A 12,327-nucleotide genomic window follows, 5' to 3' on the forward strand; every position below is an offset into this window, starting at 1 on the left:
ATTAAATAAGGTAAGGAGTTTCACATTGTGCACAGCCACCATGCCAGTAGCAGCAAGGGACCACACAGCATGCCACTCACTCTGTGGGTGGGTTGCCATGCTCTGCACACACATAGCCATGGAAGTGAGTGCTTCCATGAAGTCTGTGCGTCTCTCTCTCTTTCTCACTCACTCACACAAATTCTCTCGCACTTCTCTCGCACTATCTTTTTTTCGTGTGGGCTGTTTAAGTTATTTTTCCGGTTTGCACGTTGTACGATTAAGTAAAGCTTTGAGAGGAGACTTCTCCCTGCTTCTCCCTTCTGCCTCTGACTGATGGCTCTGTGATCTCGCAAGACCAGCCGCCGTTTAAGGGTACATGCGCCCAGAGTCTCGTGAAAACTCACACAAAAGAATTTAGCTTTTTAAGTAATAATCGAATATGGAATATTCGTTGACAGCCTTAGTTGGGTCAAGGGTCAAGACTGGTGCCAGAGGTGCAAACATGGTCCCATAATAATCTCCATTTAGTTTGGAGTGAGTCTGACTGGGTTTATGTTTAACCTGGATGTCAACACAACAGGAAAAGGACTTCGTAGGTGCTTAAAAGGTCCTCTAACCTGCTGTTTATTTTTGTTGTTTGTTTTGTGTGTTTGGTTTCTTAAAACAGTTTTTTTTCTATGTTAAGAGCCAGAGGACCTCCTCCATCTTCAACATTGTAGGCTGTGCAAATGTATTTTATTGTTTAAGTGCCATTAAGTTAGTGTTTAAGAGTTGAGATTGAGATACGTCATCGACAGAAACGACAAGGGAATAACGCCAATAGGTGTTGAATGTATAGGCGTAGTTCCATCAATTCCATGTCTCATGAAAATTGGAACTGCAATTGTTTGCCATACCAGTTATCTTATCTGCTATTATTATTCTATCAAACACAGTACTCGTTACAATAATGTATAAGTGTCTGGAACACACTAAGACTAAGCAGTGCAAAGTCCAAAGAAAAAGACACAAATGGAACTCGTGCAAGGAAAAGTTATTAAGACTTCCCTTCAACAGAAAGTCTCATTTGCCTCAGAGATTCAAGTGTGCTAGGGAGCGCTCGGGTGGTGCAAGAGTAAAGTTTCTGCCAACCACAATGGAGACTAGGTGTTTGAATACCATGTTGACGAGATACGTGGTTGTCTATGCTCTCCTGAGTTCTAACTGTAGGAGTTGGCAGTGACAAGGTCCTAGAATACACAGGGAATTGGGGATTGGCCTTGTAAAGTAGGAGGAAAATGAAAGAATTGTAAAAAAAAAAGAAAGAAAAAGAAGTGTGCTTTACCATAAAGGTTTGATGGCGGATGTAGCTGAGTGAGTAGATAGGCTGTCTGGCAATTGGAAGGTCAACGGTTCAACCCTTGGTTCGCCCAGTGAATGTCTTGCTCAGTGTCCCTGAGCAAGACGTATCCCCATAAGTGCTCCCTGGGTGTTTTAATAATGGCACTTTCCTACTGCTCCTAACAGTTAGGAAGGGTAAATAATTGCAGAGGAAGAATTTCAGGTATGTACTAAAGTACTTCATAAATACCCCAACAAAAACTATAGGGGTTCCTATTATTATTATTTTAATTAGAGTAGATATACTAGAGTAGGTATATTCACAAGTCTCAGTACACAAAATATAATGTCTGTGGTCTACAGTCCTAATATCAACAAAGTACAATAATATAATAATAAACAAATAACACAATTGTATAAAAAATAAATCCAGCATAGTAGCTGGTTTGAGCTCATAATTGAGCTGTAAGAGTGATTTCTAATATTTTCAATAGAGCCTGCCTCGGGGGCAGTTTATTCCACAGAAGTGGCGCATAGTGGTAAAATGATCTGCCACCTACTGAGTGCTGAATTATCCTAGGGACATAGAGATAACCAGCATCTTGTGAATGGACTGTAGGAGTGTGAGTGTATGTAGTGTGAGAGTTTCACAGTCCCAGTCAACAGCAGGTCAGCTGAGGTCAGTAGAGGTATGTCCCATGAACTCTGTCTCTGTCATGGAGGATTGGAAAGACATGGAAGCCCAGGCATTTTGTAGCAACAAACCGTCTGTCTAACCGTCTGTCCCCAAACCCTTGCATTTCTCCCACTGCCATTGTCAGACAGACACACATGTTGCTTACATGACTCTTTCTTCATCCAGTGTCTGTTTCTTAACTACTGACTTGAAATGCCCGAGCTCAGATCAGCTATGATTTAAGAGGTACCTTTGTATTTATGGAGGACAAATAAGGCAAATTCAACATTTTGATATTCATTTGGAAAACGTGTACTGCTGCACCACTTGGAAAAGAAAGCACTTTAGGCAGAATCACTGACAGACAACAGAAGCAATATTTGTATGAAATTAAGGAAGTTGGCTCCTAATGTTTTACATGCCATGAGTGGCTGGTTGGTCTCTGTATTTCACCAGCCAAAGAGGAATTTGTTGCTGTCGGGCAGAAACCTTGGATCTCCATACTTGACCTCCCTCCCCCCCCCCCCCCCCCCCCCCGTAAATTCATCATACAAGAGTGTTGCACAAAAGTAATTAAACAAGAAATGACTAAAGTCATAATATAGCCGCTAGCGGCAGGCTTTTTTTGCCCCAATCTGCCGTTGAGAAATTGAAATAAAAAAAAAAAAATGAAAAAAAAAACCTTCTTGAAAAAACATAAAAAGAAAAAAACTTTTTTGAAAAAATATATGTCCTTTTGAATATGATTTGACATTCATATTATTAGCAGCTGTATTGTGTGTGTGCCCCCCCCCCCAACTACTCAAGTTAAAGTATCAATACTGCAATGTAGAAGAACTCTGCCAAAAAATGGCATACCTCAATATGACATTTTGCGGCTATATTATGACTTTGTCATGTCTTGTTTTTTTATAGTGCTGTAACATGTTATGGCCTAATCACTGTCATTCAAGCATAAATGTCTTAACATTAAAATAAAAATAAGTAACTGGTATAGGACTAGCCTACCTATTGTGGTACAAAACAAGTCCTTCTGCAGTGAATTACAACATTAGGATTGTGCAGAATTCAAGAAGCTTTATTTGTTACTGACTCATAAAGATACAAGCAGCGAAATGTTGTTGGAACTTGTACCACAGATGGTTCTACATATAATCAGGGGTGAAAGTGGGCCGGCACTGTCCGGAACGGCGTTCCGGTAAAAGATTCGGTCCCGGAACGCTGTTCCGTTAAGAAAAAGTCAAAGGCAGCTGTGAAAATCCCATATTAAATAACCTGCCACAGACCCATGGCCATGTTCAAGAATAAAACATAATCTACTAACGTCAGATTAACATACAGGGCGTCACAACCATTCATTAATTTGTGCGTACGACGGGACACTCTCACAGATCCGTGATTTCCCCTGACTTCTTTTTTTTTTCTCCCCCCGTTCCGCATAAACAGCTGCTTTCGCGTGAAGTTAAGTAGTTTCAACTAGGCTACCTGGGTACTTCTACTTCCAGTAGTATGATTTCAAAATAAAACGTGTGTTGAATTGTAACATTACAAGGATAGAGTTTTAAAAAACCTCTTATTCTGAAATGCACATCGTTTTGAAAGGAAACCAGATTTATTTTCTGGAGGCCACTTGACAGCTTTCTGCTCACGGAACACAGCTCCACTTGACTTGACTAACGTGCATCGTCAAAATGTAAATAACACGGACGTGGGTCATGGGACATTATGGAATATAATATAAAGACTTTGTGGCAAAAGTTCGACATATTTACAACCATGATCTCTGAAACCAAGACAATGTGGGGCTATGGAACAAAAGTGTGTTTTCTTTCATCTTTTCAGAAGGTGAGTAATTCATCTTATCTAATGCTGATAGTGGTGGAAAGTAACTAAGTACATGTACTCAAATACTGTACTTCAGTATAATTTTAAGGTCATTTTACTTGACTGGAGTATTTCCAATTTGCAATATTTTTATTTCTATTCCAATACATCTCATAGGCAAATATTATACTTTTACTCCACCTCAATTATTTGAAAACTTTAGTTTAATACTACTCGTTACTTTGTGGATTTTAATTATTATGACAAAACATACATAAACCGCTTCAGCCCCATTTAAACTTTGGCTTTTTGAAAATGTGCTTATTGTACAGTATGGTCAAGTTGGACAATATAGCTCTGTTTTCATCATGTGTATCAGGGGTGCAGCCATGGGTGGGCCCAGGGACGGGATTTATTTATGAGAACGAAAATTAAATAAAGTAACCCTAACCTAACCCTAACCCTAAACCTAAAACCGAAATAAAGTAAAGGAAAAAAAGTACCAAAACCCACCCAAACCCGCACATTTTTCGACCCGAAACCGAAAAAAAATCGCGCGCGCGCACGGGACCCATCAGTTCCGGCAAGAAATGTCAACCACTTTCACCACTGCATATAATTGATATAATGAAGAGAAGAAAATATTAAGCAAGAAAATAAAATGGACAATAATAACTAAATAAAAATAGCCTACAGATATATACAGTTTTAGGAATACTCTGGGACTTGTCTTAGACAGGCATGTCATCAGTGGTGTAAAGTAACTACATGTACTCAAGTACTGTATTTAAGTACAATTTTGAGGTATTTTTCACTTTACTGTTGTATTTCCAGTTTTCAGTACTTGTACTTCTACTCCACTACATCTCAGAGGCAAATATTGTACTTTTACTCCACTACAATTATTTGAAAACTTGAGTTACTAGTTACTTTGCAGATATAAATTATTACATTATAAAACATACATTAACCACTTTAGCCCTATTTTATACCAAGGCTATTTGAAAATAGCTGATCTACAAGCTCACAACGTGTCGCATCGCGACGCGTTGTGAGCTTGTAGATCTGCTATTTTCAAACATTTTTGTACTTTTACTTTTGGTACTTTAAATACATTTGGATACCAACACTTTTGTACTTTTACTCAAGTAAATTTTGAATTGCGGACTTGGTGAGACAGACAGGATGGGCGTGTGTATTATGTGTATGTACATGCTTGTGTGTTGCGTGCATGGCATGCCTTTATTTGTGTTAGCATGACTTGTGTGAATTGCACATGGCAATAATCCTTAAAAGCTGGTCTTAATTATTAGTTGCTGCTTCTGCGTCACACAGTGTTTTCAGCATCACATTTTCCTGTGTTTATGCAAGACTCTCAGATAAAGGTGGAATCCAGCTACAACACACAGCAGAGAGTGGCCTGTTCAAAGCCATTACCCAGCCTGCAGAGTGCTGCTTGGTGCCAAACTAGAAATATCTTAATTTTTAGCTTGCCATGCATTTTCCTTTCAGAAGTCTTACTTCCATTCCAAGTCCCACAGTATGATAGTTTTATCCTGTTGTTTGGAACTGACTTCAGATTTGTTCTGCAATATATACTGCATAGTTTACCCATATCTGGCACACTGATCCAAGCCCTTCATTCTCCACAGCTCCACATCCTCATGGAGCTAACAATCTGTGTCTGTGCTGTTTGCTGACTAACCTCACAACCACGCTGGCATCTCTTGACATTAGCATGCAGCTGCGGCTGCTAGTTAGCTACGCGTGACCGACATCTAGCCCGCTCTGCCTATCCGTGTTATCGGATACGATCGAATTGATTCAGTTCAGTTAATGAGAACTGCTCTCTTCCTCTTTCTCTCCATTCTTATTCTACCAGCACATGGCATGCTCCTTCCTTGAATCTGACACTTAATCAGTGAGGAAAATGTACTGTAGCGCTGATTGGAATGCCGCCAAATCTCTGAGTACGATTTTTGTTTCTTTGAGCAAGTCAAGAAAATGGCCCACTACTTGGTTGTACATGATGAAACCACATCTCTCCCTCCCCCTTCTGTACTTAAGCAACTCTCTTTCACTCTCCCTCTTTCCTCATCTATCTCTTTTGGTGTCATTTCTGCTCCTCCTTTCCTCATGTTTCCCTTTATCCCCTCTTCTGGCCCTCTCTCCTTTTATCTATGACCCTCCCTCTCTCACCTCACCTTCTCTTTCACTTAAGAAGTCTTATCTCATTCTTTGCTCAACTGCTGCTTTGTAAATGTATGTGTGTCTACTTAAATCTCTGCTGTGAATGCTGACTACAGGCTACAGCCAGATGAACTGACATTGGAGTTGTTTTGTCTGATGGAGGTTTTAGCCAGGCTTCTTATGATGGGCATCAGTCTACCTGCTCCAGGCCCCTCAACACACACACACATGCAGGGATATCTGCTTTTTTGTGATAAGCCTCCGCACAGGCAGCTGAGATTTTAAACTCAGCAGTACCGTTGTTACTTATTCTAAGTAGTTGGAACATACACACAGTAGCCTTCTCTCCATGGTTCAATTAGTGTCATTATTATTTTGCTCGTCCCTGTTTACTGCACACTGTAGGCACATATTTCCTGTACAGTTTGACCACAGCAGAAAGCATCGGATCACAGCAGCAAGCCGTCCACAGAGCAGCAGTAGTACTGTAGCCTTTGAAGTGCGCGCACATAGAACATCCTGCAGGAAAGAGCTGCAGGGACTTCTGCAGGCTTGATAGTTAACGCCACTGCTGCAGTTTTTCCACTCTGCCGTCCTAGCTCTTTTCATATCATAGTCCTTTGAGGTGAAATTTGTCAATGACTATAACAAAGCTTTATTTTATTCAGTGTACTTTTGTGTCTTGCAGCCAACACCTGGTGTATATTTGTGTTTTATTTTGTTTTTATTTATATTTCTTCACTTGCTGCAGGCATTGACAGTTTTCCTGGCTTCATTTAGAGAAGCTTGGGAGACAGGTTAGTCTCTGGGTTAGCCTGATTATTAGCCTGAAGATGCGTGGAGCTTCAGTCTGAAATTGGCTGCAGTGTCGGCGATTACAAGGGGGAGGGGGTTCGAATATTATAGCAGATATTCGCTTATTGGCTTGTCGTTAGACCCACCCACCCCCACCTCCGACTCTCATTGGACGGTACTTTTTGTACCGAATAAAGTCCTAGGCTCACATTTCAACACTAGACCAAGAGGGGCAGTCCACTCAGAGTGGGCAAGGTCTATGGTTTGGAACCAGGCTATCTCTGGGTGGCTTTTCAATGAATGTCCATGATGTGTTCACCAAGATGATTAGTGGGAAATGGCAGGCATTTTGTTCTCCTGTGAAATGTAATTTGACTGGAGGGAAAAGGGACGGGTTCAATGGGAGTATCATTTATACCCATTGGGCCTGCTCAATTACAAGTGACAATGTGGACTGTGTGCAAACTTATTTATGAAAGAAATGTTTTAAAATAAATAATTCAGTCAGGAACACTCACACCATGAATAGATATAACTATTTATTGCAACAAATGAAATACAGTTATACTTGGCGTTGATGGCTCCAAGCAGCATTCTGAACCCATGAGTACAAGAGCGGGCCTAAAGCAAGACATTGAATGAATCAGTTTAACTTGAGTCATGCAAACCTGAATTTCAGTAACTTTAAAGCCATGCAAACATTGAATTTCAGATTTCTTGAGAGCTACGCAAACATGAATTTCAGTTTAACATTCAGTTGAACTTTTGAGCCATGCAAGTCTCTTAACTAGAAAGTGGAGGCTGCGGTGGAGGAGGCAAGCCTTGCTACTGTTGCCAGCAGCAGCAGCATATGTGTGGCAGCAATTGAATAGCAGAGATCCAGTGTAGGAGGGAGCCATACTTAAATGGACCGCCTTGTTGTGGGAATGAGCTGTGATTGGAGTGCAGAAAAGCATGGCTGACTAACAACTAATGCAATGCTTCACTTAATGGAAACTGATTAATTAATACTCCTTAGTTATCAGCGTGCTCATTAATCAATCAAGCTACTTCTCACATGGTAACAGGTAGTTGGCAAAAACTAGGGATGGGTCAGAATAATAATAGAATATTCAAATAATCGTTGGAGGATAAACATCGATGGGTGTAATATTCATTCTCTTCTGCATTAGCATTGTGGTCGAATATTCATTTTTAATAGTATGTTTGCACATCCCTAGCAAAAACTAGAACAGAAGATTGTTAACATGTTACAAATTGTGTATTTTGCTTTAAGCTATTATCGGTTGGTTAACTGAAATATCATGATATCAAATATTCCTTAATTAAACAATTTAACTGAAGAATTTAGTCCTGTGGCTCAGTGTGACTTATGTTGACAGTAGTCTTGGTTGCACATGTGATGAGAGAATGCACTGTGCATGCTGAGGGTTGTCATTTTACTTACTTTTAAATTATATAAGCTACTTCCCCTTTCTCAGTAACAGGGCAAAACATATGACTGCTCCTTGTCTCTGTGCTGAACCAGTGGAGTGGGCATTATTATCATAAAGCGATATGTTAGAAAACATAACCACTTAATAATGGCGTGATGATTAAACATTACGGCCACTGGTACAGGGTCTTATACCCTGAGCTCTGTGCCCCTTCTCAAGGGCTCCATATGTCCAGACTCCAGTAGTTACTAAAGCCAGCCCAGCCCTGCCCAGCACCACATCAGAGTTTCCTGTTTTGAACCTTGGCTCAGAGTGAGGGGAGTAGTAGCAAAGGATTAGGGAGGGGATCTCTTTTCTCTCTCTTTGGTGAGAGAGAGAGAGTGAGAGGGAGAGGGAGAGAGAGCAGTGGTCGAGAACAAGTTAATGTAAAAGCAGCACGTGTGTGACTGAGGAATTCCAAGAAGAGTGTCATTGCACTTAGTAGAGTGAGGTTATGTCAGTGGTGCGGTGGCATGCCGTCTTTGATGTTAGTGGTGGCAGTTTTGGCACACAGATTGACAGCATTGCATGGCAGCCAGGTAGGCTATGTTGCCCTGTTTACAATACATGCGTAGTAGTTGTTGGGTAGGGATGGGCAATACTATCAATTTCGCGATATTTTATTTTGCGATACTGTATTGATACTCCAGGCCGCAATATGTATCATATTGCAATATATTGCAATATGTATTGTATCACAATATATCGTGATATCGCAATATATCACAATATATCGCAATAATATCGTAATATATGGCAATATGTATCGTATCACAATATATCGTGATATAATCGCATCGTGACCCAAGTATTGTGATGCGTATCGTATCGTGAGATTCTTGCCAATACCATCCCATTGTTGGGACAGACCTTTTACCCCATTTTAGTCTTTATGCCAGAACAAGGGCCAATTGTGTTCGTGTAGACGCTCGACAAAGCCGGATGCACCACGGTGGATTTGAACCCACAACCTCCGCGGTGGTGGGCAGGCACTTTACCACTGTGCCACTTCAGTGCCATGCAAATTCTTGTGTCGTATTTCTTTCGATTTCCTAAATGCATGTCCTTTTGCGTGAACATTAGGGATGCCACTAACAGGGATGTCACTAACGGTTATTGTCAACCCCTCAAACACAGTGGTGCAGGGTGGTTAGCACTATTGCCTCACAGCAAGTGAGGCAGAGTTGGCCTTGTGTGTGTGGAGTTTGCACGTTCTCCCCGTGTTTGCTTTGGGTTTCCTCTGGTACTCCGGCCTCCCACACCAAAAGACATGCCTGTTAGATATTTGCTGCCAGTGCCCTTGACCAAAGTACTAGCATTACAACTGGGTTTGGTCCCCGAGTGCTGCACTGAGGCTGCTCTCTGCTCCTTAGGATGGGTTAAATGCAGAGGACAAATTTCTCCAAGGGGACAATAAAGTAAAATCAAATTAATACCAAAAACACACACACACACACACACACACACACACACACACACACACACACACACACACACACACACACAGACACAGACAAAAATAAAATGTGCAAGAACAGTAGCATTATCTAATAAGATCTTTGGTCAGTCATGCAGATCCCTTCTGTCTATAAGCCATTTTGATGGGTCTGTAACTCTGTATCTGTAGCGATGCTTCTTAGTGTCATCACACCCTTAGTGTGTGTGTGTAGAAATTATGTTCAAAAGCCCCCCTTTAGTTCCTCACTGCATGTGTGTGTGTGTATATAAAGTATAAAGTATATATTAGGGCTGAATGATGTTGGGGGGGGGGGGGGGGGGGTTAGGGGGTTACATTGAGATGATTATTTTATATGTTCTTTTGCAATATAAAAAAGCAGGAGCAAAACATTTAAACCGAAGTCTCTTTTTCAAGAACAATTTCACCATATTTGAACTTAAATAGCTCCATTTGGAAATTAATTATCCTTTTATTAATCAATAATTTGGATGATTTTAGAGAGGGTAATAAGGCAGTTGTTTAGTACTATGGTTAACTCAACATAACACCTCTGTGAATGCAAAATTTGCATGAGAGAACAGTTACTAAGAAGTCATTAAATCATTGTTATTTATCAGATGGACAAACTGTACAGTTTTTCTTCCAGATTAGTCATAAAATACATTGTGTGTGTGTGTGTGTGTGTGTGTGTGTGTGTGTGTGTGTGTGTGTGTGTGTGTGTGTGTGTGTGTGTGTGTGTGTGTGTGTGTGTGTGTGTGTGTGTGTCCACTCTATGGGTCATTGCAAAGGTGTAACCAAGGACACCCAAACACACCCACTCATTAGGAGGTAAAGTTGAAACGGCTAACACTAAATAACAGGCATTATTTTTCCACTCAACCTCGTCACCACACCAAGACACCTGGACAAGACAGGTGGTAAACCCATCTTATCTTGGTAAACCATGCGTCACCATTAGACATGATGTGCTGTAAAACACTGTAGGTCTGTAAGAGATGGTCTTCTCTTTCAGGTTGTATTTTAGACCTCTTTGTGGTTGGGAAATGTGCACAGCTTGTAGGGGCGTTGTAAAAAATCGATACGAATCGTGATTCTACTGTTGGGCGATTCAGAATCGATTCTCATAAAAAAAAACGATTTTCAAAAAAAAAAGTATATATATATATTTTTTTTGGGAGGATCTTGGATTTACCTTTGTGTGTTTACATTATTATCAGTTGATAAAACCTTTACAATTATAAAAGCTACATAAATTTACTCTGTTCTCATGCCAGCAGTTTGGAGTAGATCCTGAAATCCTATGTTTTGAATCAAGAATCGTTTTGAATCGAGAATCGTTTTGAATCGGAAAAAAACACTTTTGAATCGAAAAAAAAACATTTTTGAATCGAGAATTGTTTGTTTTGAAAACATCGAAAAAAATCGGAATCGTGACCCCAAGAATCGGAATCGAATCGTGAGATAGCAGAAGATTCACAGCCCTAACAGCTAGTAGACTAGTTTATTAAACAGTGCTACTCCAACTAAACGGTTACTATACTTATACTTTGTTGTACAATGGTAGCATGCAAAAATAGCCGATCTACAAGCTCACAGCGCTTTGCGATGCGACCTAGATCTGCTATTTTCACTTTCATTCTACTTACATGCTTGCTGCTTCTTAACACGGCTCGTGAACAAAGTGGTTTGAGCTGACCATCCGTCATTGCCATCCTTAGATGCAAAACATAACGTAATCTTATTTCTGCCTGTTTTGTACAAAGCACAGATCAATGTAGAGAACAACTAATGTTGGATTTTGTCTGTCCCTGTAGTCCTGTTGAGGTGTGCGCTCTGAAAAGGGGGAAAAGTGAGACATCACTTTGCCAAGACTTCTTATCATGATGCCTCTTCCTATTTCCTATTATTATTAGTAAAGGTACAGGCCTTGTCACTGCTGATCTCATAGACAGGCCACTCTGATCAGTGTCTGAATGACTAACTGATAAGCTATGCAAACGTGCACTCACCGATGCCCAGCAACGATATTGGCAGACAGAAGATGTCAGGGATTAGCAAACATGCATTGGTCATTATATAACTCAAACTCTTCACAAGCTAGAGAAGGGAATTTATTGCAACATAGATACCTTCTATTTACGTTTTGTGAATTAGAGACTTCTGTGTAATAGAACATTATATAATCAGAAGAAAATGACAACACAGTAGGGGTGCAGCGGTTTACAGTATAAAACTGAACCGTGCCGTTCGCCCTGCACGGTTCAATACACCTTTATGGACTACGGTTTTTCGGTTTTGCAAAAAAGAAAAAAAAACATCACTCCCAGAGTTCCCCGAGAGTAAATCCAGAGCCAAAAACCATCCCATCCACAAGCATCACGACACATTGGGAGCCTGTAGATTGTCTGTATTCGGCGGGCGACACCATCAGATTAATAAATGAGCATAATGATTAGCCTACCTGACGTTGTTATCCTAACACTTGTAGCAGGAGCTCATTTAAAGTTGTGAGCATAATAATGAAAGTAAAGTCGGCGATATAAGGTAATTATTTTCCTTAAAAGATAAAAGGCAGAAAATACTGGAATGTGTCTGAATATAAAAAA

General features: G+C 40.4%; 1 protein-coding gene across 1 annotated transcript in view; it reads left to right on the forward strand.

The window, feature by feature from the left end:
• The window catches only part of rnf19a (ring finger protein 19A, RBR E3 ubiquitin protein ligase), a 45,169-nt gene that overhangs the window by 7,592 nt on the left and 25,250 nt on the right, over positions 1-12,327 (forward strand). The window lies entirely within an intron of this gene.

The sequence above is a fragment of the Gymnoscopelus microlampas genome (assembly GCF_963454915.1).
Source record: "Gymnoscopelus microlampas genome assembly, chromosome: 3".
Lineage (NCBI taxonomy): Eukaryota > Metazoa > Chordata > Actinopteri > Myctophiformes > Myctophidae > Gymnoscopelus > Gymnoscopelus microlampas.